Source organism: Prinia subflava, chromosome 2 (assembly GCF_021018805.1).
Source record: "Prinia subflava isolate CZ2003 ecotype Zambia chromosome 2, Cam_Psub_1.2, whole genome shotgun sequence".
Taxonomy (NCBI): Eukaryota; Metazoa; Chordata; class Aves; order Passeriformes; family Cisticolidae; genus Prinia; species Prinia subflava.
The window spans coordinates 101,731,598-101,746,581 of NC_086248.1; the positions used below are offsets into that span (position 1 = coordinate 101,731,598).

The following is a 14,984-nucleotide window of genomic DNA, read 5'->3' on the forward strand; positions in this document are numbered from 1 at the left end:
TGCAGGAATTTTTTTTTCCATTTTTTTGGTGTTGCAGTTTTGTTTTATTTAAAAGTTTTACACTGAACAAATTACTAGCATCTGCTGTGTACATGAGAATGTGCACTTAATTATTTCTTCTGTGCTTTTGCAAACTTGCTTTGAGGAGGTTTGAGTAGTGAGGAAGCAATAAGACCCCAGTGAGGATTTACGTTCCTCTTGATCTGGTTTGGATGCTAGTACTGTTTTCAGAAGGTTCCTCCAGTCAGGAGATGCTGTTGGAGGGGACAACAAAGCAACACTCAGGTGTGTCTTAGAGGACCAGACAAATACAATCACAAAATGGGACAGGTTAAAAGGGACCACAGTGTGTCATCTCGTCCAACCTCCCTGTTCAAGCAGGTTTGTCCTCTAACACATTGCACCGGATTGCCTCCAGACAGTCCTTGAATATTTTTTGAATATTTCACTGAGGGAGACTCCACGACCTCTCTGGGCAACCTGTACTTCCTCATGTTCACGTGGAACTTCCTGCCTTCCAGTTACTGCCTTTTGCCCCTCATTCAGTTGCTCAGTATCAGGTGGGAGTCAGAGCCTGGCTCCATCCTCCTGGCACCCATAGATGATGGTATGCAAAATGGATCCATGCAAACCTTCCAGGGAAAAGCCATGGGAGGGTAACACCAGGAAGGATGTCTCTCAGGTGCTACAAGACCTTGGCCAGGGATACAAATCTGTTTTCTGCTGCACAGCTGAGTCTCAGCCAGGTGCTGGTAGCTGGGGGCTCAGGGCTTCAGGCTGCAGCCCAGTAAGGGGCCCAGCTACACTGGGGATAAAAGCAGGAATGAAAATCAGGGCAAGCCAAGAGCTGTCATCTCCTGCCACACCCACTGTTGCTCATGGAGCTGGCAATCCCCTTCCAGTAGAGCCAGTGTCACCTCATCCCCATTTTTTTGCAGCCTTGAGCAGATAGGTAGAGAGGGCAGGTTGCTGCTGTTTCCTACCTGCATCCTCCTGGCTTCCTCCCCATCTCTCAGTTTCTTCCTTGTTTTTCAAAGAGTGCATTATTCATTCCTTTTGTTGGCTACAAATGCTGGCAACTGAGGCCAATTGGGAGTGACGCATCCCTGACAGGCTGCAGAAGCATCAGATGTTTAATTGGCTGCTCCACCCTAGGATAAATAAACCCTCAGAGCCTCAGCCTTGAGTGTTTAATCGGAGGAGTTAAACATTCAGTGAATTGGATCACTTGGTCTCTTTGCTTCAAAGTTTTTCTGTTTCTCCTTGATGAGCCAGACATGCTGACAGTTGGCAGAAATCTTAGAGACGTTTATGCAGAGTAAAGCTAGAGCTGAAATGGGTTTTTTTCTGATTGATTCTGGAGACTATCAGATGAAGAAGTTGAAAAATGGGAGTGTGATTCAAGCTTTCTGACATTGGCTTTTCTTTCTGAACACATCCTTTTCAGAACAATTGTTCTTCCTATTTATGGAGAGAAATTACTTTTCAATCAGGACTGCTGGAAAACACAACCCAACAGGAATTCACAACCTTTCTACTTCTTGCTTTTCCCTCTCTGCACCTTTTTGGCTGCATGTCACTCCTGAGCAGCTGCAGCAGGACAGATGGGATCATGAATCACTGCCTTGGGGAAAATGTAGATGTTCCTCTCATGTTGTTCAGGAAGGAAGTTGAGTAATGCCATATGCAGGTGTTAAGTGCAGGTGTGTTTGAGAAGTAAATCTCCAGCCAGCTGTAGTTTGGACCTGGCAGAAATCTTCTTGGAGGCAGAAGTTGGACAGTATGGTATTGACTTCACATTATTTAATTCTCATCTTGATGAAAACCTTTGGATGACGGTGTTCTTAATTCTGGCCAGTGCAAAATGTGTCAGGATGTCAGCTGAGATGGGTTTGAAAGCATTCTTCCTCTCAGGCCTACTGGAGTTTTTTCCAAGATCTTCAAGTGGAAGGCAGATGGTTTCCAATTGCTTTTTGTTCTGAAGTGAGACACTGAAGTGAAATACATCTTCGATGTATTAATTGCAAATAAATGACTAGCAATGATAAAAGTTTCCTGCTTAATTAGATTTCAAAATGAAAACTGTATAGAGATGATCACAAGTCTAAGATGCCACTTTTGTTACAAAAAGAATCCCATAATTCATAAACTTCTTTACTTTGTGAAGAGGAAGAAGAAGAAGCTTTTCTAGGCCTCCCACCTCCTTTAATTATCACCTGAAACAGCATTAGCTCATAGAAAATAGACCCATAGTGATGAATAGGGAATGAGATTTTGTTCTGCCTCTGGCTGTCATGCAACATTCATCCTTTTGAGGGATTTTTGCTCCATCTCTGCAAGCTTCATGCACTAATTCTCTCAGTTTAGCAGCACAAACCATAACATTTTCTGCAGGACAGAGACCTCCAGGGCTCTGGCCCATGTTGCTCTGGGGAACCTGGTGTGTTGGGGTCACTGCTGAGGTAAATAAGTACTTTATGCTGTTATTCATCTGCTCATTATACATTGGACCCCTTGGATTTCTCTTGATAAAATAGTTCATATAACTCTCAGGTTATTTAGTTCTTTCTATTATTCCTTTAAAATATGAAATAAAAGTCTCCTTTCAAAGAGAAGAATGGATGAACTTGCATAAAGAAAAGGTGAAATGAAACATCTGAATCACTCTGACCTACACAGTTCTACTGAACAAATTTCATGCAATTTGTGATTCATGGCAGCACCCTAAAAACCATGTTATTTCCCTCAAATTGATGATGGGTCCATTTTCCTTCCTGCTTCTAATGAATTACATTCTCACTGCAAATTGGATCATCCAACCGTCCACTGGAAGGTCAGGGATGTTTGTGTGGGTGGGACCTTCCACAGCTAAAGGAAGGCATGTGTTATTCTGTTCTTGCAGCTCTCCATGCAGCCCTGAGCTCCCTCTGGCTTTCCTCCCACAGCTGAGTGACTTCTCTACACTCTTGCACCTTTCCTTGCCCCGCTTGTTGATGTCTTATCCCTTGTGAAACCTATTCCAGCCCTGTGGTTTCTGTCCCTGTGCAGTATTTCCAGCTGCTGCTTCAGCTTTTTGCTCCACTCACTTTCAAAGTGGTGCTTTCTACCTAATAAGCAGAGAACAACATGACTTCTCTTGAGCTTGCTGTAAGGAAACATCTGAAAGTCAAGCCATGGATGGGCATTTTGATCTCCTGCACGGGAAAAAATAGGGCAGTAACAATAATGCTCAAAAGTGAGCTTTTCCTCCTGCAGAGCTGTTCAGGAAAGGCCCAGGGCTGAAGAAGAAAGGGAAAGATGGGGGCAGATAAAAAAGCTGTTCATCTCTCTGTTTTTCAGCACCAAAATAATTCTTTCGGGAGCCCCTTTACTGTGCAGCCATCTTCTGCAAAGGTAAAAAAAGGCTTTTCTCCATTTTATATTAGAAATGGTCCTTAAGTTTAAAAATACTCCAATTCTTGGGTATTTTACAGCCTAAGCTATCCAGAGTCTTGAGTCATAAACTCACCTCCCATAGCTGGCTGTGCAATGTGCTTCTGACATGTTCCTGCCTTCATGCACATGGCATTACCCATCCTCACACCGTATAATGTGTGCGTGGCACTAAAACAGCAGCTGTAACACAATGTGCTACTTCCCATCTGTGGGGGTTGAAATCTTAACAGCTCCATATGCCAAGTGTTGGAGTGTGGTTGATGTTCCCCATGGATAGGGATCACAGTCCCTGATCTGTGCCATTATGGTTATGCCAAAGCTGAAATTATGGAGATCTACTTTGCCCCATCTCTGATGCCTTCCAGGGAGCTGTGGGTGCTTCCAACTCTGGACTACAGGGGCTGGATTCAAGTGTGCCAGAGTGCTCCTGAGCAGCCCAGCCATCCCTGATTTTTTCCTGCAAGTGTCCAAAAGCTGGATTTCAACATTTCATTTCAACATACCAGGAATTGCTTTGGGCTCATTTTCTGCAAAAGCCAGCAGCATGCTGGGCTGAACACTCAGGGAAAGCCAATTTAAGCACAGCTATTTCACAGAAAGCCAGTTGGGAGTGATCTGTTTAATTTCAGGATTCACAGTCTGTGCTGGCCTGGGAAGGGGCACAGATCAGGGAGCAGAAGCCAGGCTCTGAGCTGCACTTGAGGAGGGTGTTTACAGCAGACAGTGCTGAATGAGCTGGCTACAGAAGGATGTATCATTACATTGTTAAGGTGTTTGAAGATAATTTGGGATCGTGATACCTTCCCAGTGCTATTTCCCTCTTGCAAGGGATAAATCCTCTTGAGAGGGAGGATTTTTATTAGGGGAAGAGTTTCTGGTAAGTGAATCCATTACAGAATTATAGAACAGTCTGGGTTGGAAGGGACCTTTAAGGACCGCCTATCTAAACACCCTGCAATACGCAGGGACATCTTCACTGAGATGAGGTTGGTCAGAGCCCTGCCCAGCTTGACCGTGAATGTTTCCAGAGACATTCTACAACTTCTACGACTGCTACAACCTCTACCTGTTTCAATGTTTCACCATCCTCATCATAAAAACTTAATTCTTTCTAATCCAAGTTGACCCTGCTTCTGTTTAGAGCCATTTTGTGCCCTGTGACTTTACCAGTCACAGGAGGCTTCCTCTGTGCCCTCCCTGGCTGTGAGGGGTAATGAGCACCAGGAGCATGGCTCTGAGGCTGTTTTGCCACTGTGGGTGGTGTCACCTCTTCTATGCTGTGTTGCAGAGGTGCATAGTGTGGGCAGCTTCTCCAGCTCCTCTTCTCTCTGATTTTGTTCCAGTAGAATGAGCATTATTTTCCTTCTCTTCTGCTTTCCTGGCTTCATGCAAGTCAAGCCCTTTTTCTGAGCAGTGGTGTACAGCTTACCTTTGGTGCTGGTCATAACTTCTGCACTCTATACAGTGCAGAAGATGGTGACATGCCTGTGATGTGCTTGGCAGAAGCTGTCTCAGTTTTACAAGCAGAATTCATTCAACTCATCAATCACAACCATAATTACCAATAGCACAAATCCATTTGAGAGCAGCTTGCTCACCAACTCACCAGTTTTGTGTACTGGTGCAGCCTCTTCTTAAATTGTCAATGAAAGGGGAACTGTGTTGTGATGTGGTTTCAGCTGCAGCAGAAATAAGCAATATTTCTTCTTCTTTCTGCACGGAGATGTTGGCCCTGCTCTTGACCCGTATTGATCACCATCTAGGAACCGAAGCACAGGCAGAGAAGAGCACAGACACAAGAAAAATTGAGGGAAAAACTAGAAGAGCAGTGAGGTTAACATGCTGCACAAGATCAGAGGCTTATTCAGTTTGGTGGAAACCCCTGGAGCAGAATGGGTCAACTGTGAATTCAAACCATGGTGTTTTCCACTTTGCCCTATTGGGACTTGAAGTTATCCAGGAACAGAAATTTTACCAGCTCTCTGGACAACCAATTCCAGTGCTTGAATATCTTTATAATAAAGTATTTTTCCTTAAATCCAGCTAGAATCTATAATTTCTGCTGATTTCTTTTGTTTCTATGGACCAGGATGAAGTGGGGCTCTACCTCCGCCAGCAGCCTTCTAGTGGGTACTGGGGTTGTGTTCTTTGTCTTTGGGCCAGCATCACTATTTTGCCACTGAGTTTTGATGTATTCCTGGTCACATCACCTCCCTGTGTTTACATTTCTCATCTCTAATGATGTCACAATGATGACATTTCATACAATATTCAGGATCCATACACAGTTTGCCTGAAAGGTTTTCAGAGCAGGAAATGTCTCTTGTACCTTCACAACAACCATCAGCCACTCCAGACTCCGAACCAGCATCCACAGCATCTAAATGTGCCTTTAAATGTTTAGCTTTCCTTCATTTGAAGTAAATCCTCCCCAAGAGAGATAATTTCAAGACTGTTATATGTATATCCGCATGTTGTTCTTTTACATTGTAAAATACAAGTATTGTAAAAGCTTAAACAGTAAGAAGTGGTGACCACCTAACTGGAGGACCAGGGAGCTGGCAATAATTCCTGCCTGTAATAAGATTTCACATTAATTTCTTGCACATCTGCTGTGTTCTCCAAAGCTGCTCAAAGATTTCTTGCTTGCCTTGCGCACAGAAAATGTTGTTTGGTGGTTTGTTGTTTGGTTTTTTTCTTTTGGAACCTGTCGTAATGAAAATTGCCCCAAAATGGAGAATGTTGGTGAAATTAAAATCTTTATTTGATTTTTGTAGGAGTATATGGAAACACAATTACAATACAATATTTGGAGAAACTGCCAGAGAGTCACATGAGAGTCATCATCCTTCAGAGAATACATCTAATTTCCCTCATGAGTCAGACTCCCATGTCATATCATTTCTATTGGGAAACCATTGGCAAAAACTATTTATTTTGATGTCCTAATTAGTGCAGTTCTCCCCTCACCAACTAACAACAAACCCCTTCAACAGAACAGAGTAAACAAATAACATTTCTTCCAAAAAATGGATCTTGACAAAAGTCCTAAGTCATTTGATGAGAAATTCAAGTCTTGAAAGACAGTCTAGATGAAAAAATAGATTAAAACCCCCACTCTGCTAAGCTATGTTTTGAAAGTTTTGTGCCAATTTGCTGAAACTTTAAGAGTGAAGGCTCTCAACAGGGGCAGTTCTGAAGGAAAAAAATGAGTTTCTGTGTGAGTATTGAGAAATACTCTGCAATCTGCTCAAATGACTGAGTTTCAGAACTATCAAATATTTCTATCAAATCAATTATGAACAATGTAGAGATCACAGCTTATTTCCCATGTCATTTCACTTCATTTGAACCAAGAAATAAGTTTATGAAAAGGATGATCAGAGCACCACCAGGGAAGAGGATAAGAAACAAAACCTCATTCACTGCATTAAGCCTTTGGAACAAATTGCTTAAACAATCTAAAAGGTTTATAAAAAGAGGAGCATCTTTCTTTTGGAGGTAACTGAAGCACCTAATACAGTTATCTGATGAAGAAGTGCACAGAAACTTGGAAATGCCAAAGAAAAGAAAAGGTTGGAGGGAGAGGAGGATTTGCTTCTCTTGTATTGCATTGAAATCTTTCAGGTAAGTTCAAAAAACCTTCCTAGGCAGCAATCCTAGGCAGCAACATAATTTAACATTCACTGGAAAACCAGTAGGTCCAGGTGCTGAAAGGAAAATTATGCCTTCCCATGTTCACACTCCCACCTACTAAGAACATACCTGACAGGACTCCTCCTGGCAAACTCTTCAGTGCCCACATGTAGCAGGAACAGGATAACTTAGATAAGGCAGAGCTATCCACAGCTGGGCCTCAGACCAGGCCTCAGGCCAGGGCCTAGTAGGCCTAGTACGTTCAGCATACGTAGTACCAGATAAGGTTATCTGGTACTGGGAATGTGTTAAGGTAGGGGTGTTACTAGCATAGAACAGTTACTGGGAAGACACGGTGGCTACCTTAAACTGCAATAGCATACATACTTCTGTATGTTCACTGCCTATCAGAATGCACCTGTTCTTGTAAACTATTATGTCTGTATTTAACCTGCCATCTCAAGGAATAAAGGAAAAGAACGTGTGATATACCCACATTGGGTCAGACCCCGTTCTTTAGTCCCCGATCTTCAACTGTTCCCAGCCTTCACCCACACTTGCAGAGGAGGACAAAGAAAGACCCTCTGGCAATTTAAGCACAGCTTTTCATTGCTCTCCTTTTCCCCCTGCCTGTGCCTTTCATGACCAGGTAGACCAGTGCCATGCTGGTGGCCATTAATACTGACCCAGGATACCAGCAGCAGGTAAATCAAAGAGCAGGGCTGGCAGGAATTCACAAGATCACTTGCTGCTAACTTTTCTCTGGGCAGCATCAGCAAAATGCGCACAGGTAACTTGTTAATCCCAACAGATTTCTTCCCTAGCAGTACCCCAGCATGAGAATTTTTATGTCTCTGGGCTGGACTGAACCAAATCTCCAGAGAATGAATCACCCCGCCCCCCGCCCCCGACTCAGGGCTATGGGGGGGGAGAGATTACTTCTGACAATGAAGAGGCCCTAAGCCAAGGGACCTCTCCAGGCTCTGGAGGACAGGCTGAGGAGAGAAACTGTTGCTGCCAGAGACACTGGACATCCTCAGGGAGTGTATTGGATCTTCCCTTAGAGGAATCATTTCCACTGGAGATGCTATGCAGGATTCTTTGAGGAAGGTGGAAGTGCTGGAGAACAAGACAGAGAAAAGGGGAGAAAGGTGAGGGATGGGGAGAGTGTGATTACAGTTTTTCCTCTTCTCACAGTGCTTTGTGGAAATACCAGACTAGATTCCATTTGGTACTGTGTCCTGATGGATAAGGAGCCCTTCAGCTTAATCCAGGAAGGTGGTACAGAGAACAGGTATCTCCTTTGGCAGCCCAAGTCTCTAGAGGTGGGAACTGCTGACAGGGACAGCTCACCCTGACCTGGGACTGCCATTACAGCTCTCAGCTGTTCTGCCGCCTGTGCACCAGACACATGGAAATGGAGAGTAAATTAATGTTGCTGTTGAATTGAAAGGCTCCCTGTTCAATGAGGAGACATACCTCAGGTAATAGGAAAGAGATTTATGCCTTGCCAAAGCAGGCAGGAAGGAAATAATTCTGCTAGGCACAGATCACTCCTTTCATCTACTACCACTGCTGCAAGGCATTCTGGAAGAAATTCACATGTCCCTGAATGAAGCAAGGCTCCTTTCTATTGCCAGGCTTACTTTAGCAGCAGGTAGAATTGCTTCCTTTGCAACATTTATTTCCTAGGGTAATTTTCCTGCACATCCCTGAGGCCACACTAATGTTCGCTTTTATGCTTTTATGCTCAGCTAAGCAGCTGATTGATCCTTGCTGGAGCTCTCTCTATATGGACAGGGGTCAGAGCAGCACCCAATAACACAGAAAAATCAGCTGTATGAGATACTCAGCTCCCTACAGTCAGGAAATTCCTTTTCCCAGCTACTCTGCCTGAAACCTCATCTGACAGCAAAAAGATGGTGCCTTGTTCCCTCTAAATTAGGAGCTCTGAAGGAGCAGATTTGGCATCTCTCCTTAAGTGCATGCCCCTGTTCTTCCTTCTGTGCTCTGGACGCTCAGAGCAAAGTGTGTCCATCATTCCCTGGCTCCCAGTGGCTAATGATGGCACGGCATTCATTTCAACACTGCTGCATGTTTGTAAGTCAGAAAACACCTCCTGACCAATTGCAGTATTAGTGACCCTTCCTAGCATTCATGTACACATCACCATGTTTATGGAGCAATGCACAGTTGTGGAAACAGATGGTTTGTTAAAAAAAATAGGAATGCTTCATTCACACAGTCAGGGAGGAGTGACTCAACAGTACTACTGAATAGCCTTTGGGAATACACAGTTTTAAGAAAGCTTTTCTTCATGGACACAGCAGAACTGCCATTTCTGGGACAGTGGACTTAATAATCTTCAGTGGGATTTTTCAGAAGTGCAGGTTTGCCAGAAGGAAATTTCTGGCCTGGACCTTAATGACCCATACTGCTAAATTATTTAGGTGTCGTTGATAGTCTCCCCACTAATCCTAATGAAGGCCAAGTCAGGCTCTTTAATAAGCACAGTGATGCAGTCGGAACCATTTGGGTCCTTGGTAGAAACTGTGCTGCTCAGATGATGGAAGCTGATTAAATCTGTATAGCTCCACTACGCAGAGATAACCGTCCTTAATGTTCCCATTTTTCCTTCAGTTAAAAATTAAAAGACCTATTTGGTGGATATCCATCAAGGAAGGACAAAATTTGGATGCCTGACCACAAAAAGGCAATTTTTACAGCAAATCCCACTGGTTTAGTGATATTTTGTACCAACATGAATAGGGGTAATATTTACCAGCAGAGTAAATAGCAAATGCAAGTTTAGCATTTCAGATTGCATCCCTTAATGCCCTTTAATTATTGTCCCTTAAGGTCCAGCACACACCTGTATTATTCACCTGCAGTGTTTGCACCTGGAGGAAAATTAAACTGGGAGGTAAATTGTGTGTTCATCATAAGGGGAAATTACATCTGCTCTAAAGAGTGGAGCACTTCTGCCCCTCAGTGCTGAGCAGAGAACATTCCAGGAAAAAGAAAGCAGGACATACTCCATGAGCTTCTCCTGCAAAATAATGACTCTGCAACCTAGATGTTTTTGTGCCTGCTAAAACTGCTCAGTGGTGTTGACTGCGTTATCACCTACCCCTTCTACTGCTCCTGAAGGAATAGCTGAGTTCCTTAGTTGGCAAAATCAATAAAAAGGAAGCATCACAGGAATCTGTGCAATTTTCTCCTAAATGATCCTACAGTTCCTGAAAGAGGTCAAGCACAGATCAGCAGGTTGTATGTACAGGAGGAAGGGAGCAGAAACCAGGTTATTTTCTGTCAGCACTTCCAGAATGCAGCATCTCATAGTGCATTCCATCTGCAGCTAAATAGAAAACTTTCCAGACAGCAGATTTTGCCACCAGAAATTGCCATGTTTTTTGAAAGCAAATTCTTTTACAAGAATATGATGGCTTTGATTTATATTTTTAATGGGGAAAAAATTTCAGTGAATGATTTTGGATTTGCCTTTATAAAAAAAACATTGCAGAGTGTGCATGCTACACTTTCTGGCCTTAAATGTCCTTTGTTTTGGTCTGACAAGGAGAAACTTCATTTTCACGGTGGTGTATTTTAATCCTGCTTGATCTTTCACACATTAAGGAGCTGTTTAATTTTGACATCTATGGAGAATTCAACAATTAGCTTAAACAGGAAATTTATTTAGAACTTTATGTGTCATGAAAGTGATATTCAGAATTGCACTCAAAAAAAAAAAAAAAAGGAATTAAAAATAGGATTTCTACAGATTTGGGCTTTTTTTCTCAGCAGGGTGCTCCCAACCTCTAATTGGCAGGCAGCTTTCTTTGGGGCAGGTTGAGGATGGTTGTGCTCTGCAAGCATTATTGTCTACTTATTCTTATATCTTTTGGAGGCTAGAAGTGCTGATGGTGTTCTTGACAGTCACTCCCAGGCACCACACAGTGGTCACAATTTCCTGAAAAATCTATTTTTCCTCTTTCTGCTTGGTGTGGTGGCCAACACATGCGTGCCTGGGTTCAAAAAGAGATCAGACAATTTGGGAAAAGTTAGTTATGTGCTATTAAACATAGAGGTGCTCTTCTCCAGGAGCCAAACTCCCTGGAGCTGTCAGGAGAGTGGCTTGGGAACAGGGAGTCTGGCTTGCAAGGGGGCTCCTGTACAGAAGAAGGGACTGGGAGACCTTCCAGGGTCTCTCAAGCCCCTGTGAAGTACCCTCTTAGGAAAGAAACTTCTAAAACTGGGGTAGAAGGAGACAAAATGGTGGGAGAAAAGTGGGATCTAAAGAGGAGACAGCTGGCTAAATTTTCGTGTTGCCACTTGAAATTCCAGTCACTTTGTTGCTGATTCTTCTGTCCATCACCAAAGTGGAATGAGAGCAGAGAACCATGAAGAGTAAATTTATTATGTTGATATTTCTCTTCTTTTGTTTTTGTTTTTTGTTTTTGTTTTTGTTTTTGTTTTTGTTTTTGTTTTTGTTTTTGTTTTTGTTTTTGTTTTTGTTTTTGTTTTTGTTTTTGTGTTGTTGTTTCTTTTTGCTTATCCCATATATAGGCATGACCTGTAACAGAGAAGCTGCCAGGCACCTGCTTTGACTCTCCATGGTAGATGATATTAGCTTCCTTCCAATTATATGGATGCTGTATGGATTGCTCCATGCTAAGATGGCCCTGCATAAATTAGGAGAACAGGAGGATGGTTGCCTCCTTAAGATATCCATTTGAAGACCTGAACCTCAGCTAGATGTATGTGATCTTAATGAAACTCTTGTCAAGCTTGCATGGCTCTATCTTCCACGACTAGAACTCAGCTCTAGGGTTTTAGTGAAAAGACTAGGTTGGCTTCCTATGGAATGAGAGATGTGTTTGTGTACTGGCACAACCAGAGCTGTGTGTCTCAGCAACTCTGAGCCTCACTTCAGCAGAATTTGGCAGAATGGTAGGGAGTTCCAAGGTGTTAGGATAAAGAAGAGTGAAAAAAAATTCTTTACTGTGAGGGTGGTGAGCACCTGCAACAGGTTGCCCAGAGAACTTATGGATGCCCTGTCCCTGGGAGTATTCAAGGTGGATGGAGCTCTGAGCAACCTGATCTAGTATTGGGATTTTAAGAGAGACGGGACCACTTGGAGACATCTTAAAATATGATTTATTGCTCTTCTTCTACAGGCTCATGAAGGGTAAAAATGTCTTCACCGCATACGCCAGGAGTTAATGGCCAATGGTCACAAGACCACAGGTTATAAGGGGTTTTAAAGGTTTATTAACCAATAAATTACTGCCACACATACTGTTTTCACTTTCACACCAATGCCTAATTAAATTGTATCCCACATTCTACCCCAATGCGGACAATTTTATCCAATCATACAGTGACACACAATCCTACAGAACTACACCTTAAAACTTCTTATTACCTTTGTAACTACTTCTATATCTTAACTTTAAAACCTTAAACTCTCCACTACCAAGCTTACTATGTTTCTGCTTAAACTACAAATCCACATTCTTGCTTATAGTCTCTAAAGCTGGAAGCCTTTTCCAAGGCTTCAAGCCGAACCCTGTGTTCTCTGCTGTGTTTGGGCCTGCATGCACAAGGTTTTGAGAATTTTCTGTGCCTTGAATTCCCACAATCTAGTGCAAGGTGACCCTGTCCATGGTGATGATCTTTGAGGTCCCTTCCAGTCCAGGCCATTCTGTGATTGTATGATCCACCAGTGATAAAAAAATCACTCATCTCTCAGATGCAGAAAGAGATTTTCTAGGTGTTCACAATGAGGGGACATTCTGAGACGGAGATGGATTGCCTTTCTAGCCTTTGGTGCTCAGCTGTAGCTTGCTGCAGGCATGGTGTCCTGCTCTCCCTTGGAGAAGAATGTTGGAGAGGATGAGCAGAGAAGAGCCAAGCAGTAGCATTACTGAGTGGCAACACATAAATGGTGCACAAGGAGTGCTTTGGTGCAAGTTTGGTGACTTGACTACATTGTGTAATTACCTCCAGGAGGGACAATGTCAGCTGCTAAGAGATTATTAAATTCAACCAAGAAAGACATGTTAATGGATTTTTGGTGTCTTTTTCCATCTATTAAAGTTTACTTCCTACCTTCACTGGTTTTAAAAGATCTATCAGTAGCCTGTTCAAATGCTGGACTTGGCCCTGCAGTGTAGGACTCAGCATGTACCAGCTGGAAAGTAAAATATTATTGATGGACAGGGAAAGGAATTGCAGCATGAAGTCTGTTTCCATTGCCCCCTGGGTATGGGAGCACATCTCTGCAGAGTGGGAATCAGTCCTGGCAGGAACCTTTTTGACATGTTCATGGGCTGATGTCTGCTTTATTCCCAACAGTCTAAGGTGGACTCAGGACACAGGAACAACAGAAGTGAACTAAAAGACTAAATATACCTAAAACTCTTATGGAAAAGATATCAGATTATGTGTTATGTATTCTCCGTGTGATTAGTTTCTCTGGGTGATTATTACTCAAACTGGTAGTAGAGCAATGTTTGGAATACAAATCTATTCATGCCACTACGCTCTTGATCAAATTAAAACTCACTGACAAGCCCTTAATTATTTTCCCCCAGAAAAGTTCTGTCATGTTCTCATTCCTCCCAGTGTCTGTTTCCCAAATTTAGCAACATCACTTGAATTACTGAAAACCGAATTATTTCATGTCTCCCACTTCTCTGACAGGAGCATGATGGCTATTGACAATGGGCCATCAATCATGTTTTTAAAAGAGCTGTCAGTATCAGTCAGGAGAAAGAATCATTCAAGGACTTCCAGCAAAAGATGAAAAAAACACTAAAGAAGGGCCAAGTGAAATCTTTCCCTAATGAAAGCCTCAAGTTGTAACCAGAAGCTGTGTGCTTTCAGAATTCCTCACCCAGGCATTTCTCTGGCTGTCTCCAGATAAAAGAAGTTGCTACATCTTGGATTCATGTTGTAATTTAATTGGTGCCCAGATGGATTTGTGAACAGTGTTTTAGAGCCTGCATTTGAATAAGCGTTTTCATCTCACCTGCAAGTGCTTCAGACAAAGAGCAAATGCAATGAATAATAATAACATTGGCTTCTGATCCATGCCATGCCATGGAGACTCATGAATTAAGTGTTCAGTGGAGGTCAGAACAGATGAAGGGAGCTAAACTCTGCTCAGGGTTCCTCTGGTGTATAGTGATTTTTAGTTGTTTAAAAGCTATTAAACTAATTCCCCCCATTTCATTTTTACCCCTGATTTTTATGAAGAAAAGTAGCCAGCATGGGAAGAGGAGACAGAATCTGGTTGTGAGGGAAAAAAAACCAACCAACCAAACAAACAAAACCAAACAAAAAAAACCCAAACAACAACAACAACAACAACAAAACAAAAACAAAAACAAAAACAAAAACAAAAACAAAAACAAAAACAAAAACAAAAACAAAAAAACCCCACAACAACAACCAAACAAAAAAACAATTTGAGAGACCCAGGGCTGCAAATTGGCTTTCTGGGGGAAGAAGTGCTGCCCACCAGAGCTGCTGCCAGGGCTTCAGCAGCTCCTCAGAGGTTTTGCTGCACTCTTTGACCCACAGGGTGTACCAGGCTAATTTTTTCTGATTACGAAATCTGGCTGCACACACGGCTTGAAGGGGTATATCCTGGTACCTGCTGTGCAGAGGCAAACATATGCCTCTGCTTGCAAGTGAGACATCCATGAAGAAAAAGAAAAAACTAAATATGGGAAGCTCTGATTTCAAAGGCAAACTAGATCTGAGGTTTGAAAGTTTAGAGCAGAGTGAAAGTGAGGGAGCAGCTCCTATCCTATCCCACAGAGCATGGGAACAATGGTTAGAGAGCAAAAGCAGGATATGCCAGACAGCAAATTAAGGAATTCTGGTTTGGGTTTTTTTCTCCTTAA

At 42.7% G+C, this 14,984-nt stretch overlaps 1 long non-coding RNA gene across 2 annotated transcripts in view; it reads left to right on the forward strand.

Annotated features, from left to right (window-relative positions):
- The window catches only part of LOC134547395 (uncharacterized), a 49,726-nt gene that overhangs the window by 7,886 nt on the left and 26,856 nt on the right, over window positions 1–14,984 (forward strand). Inside the window, exon 2 of one of the 2 annotated variants that reach the window (XR_010079459.1) lies at window positions 3,340–3,393. This is a non-coding gene — a long non-coding RNA (uncharacterized LOC134547395). Of the gene's footprint in view, window positions 1–2,869; window positions 3,394–14,984 lie in introns of those variants that run through there. The other variant, XR_010079458.1, reaches the window with a different exon arrangement.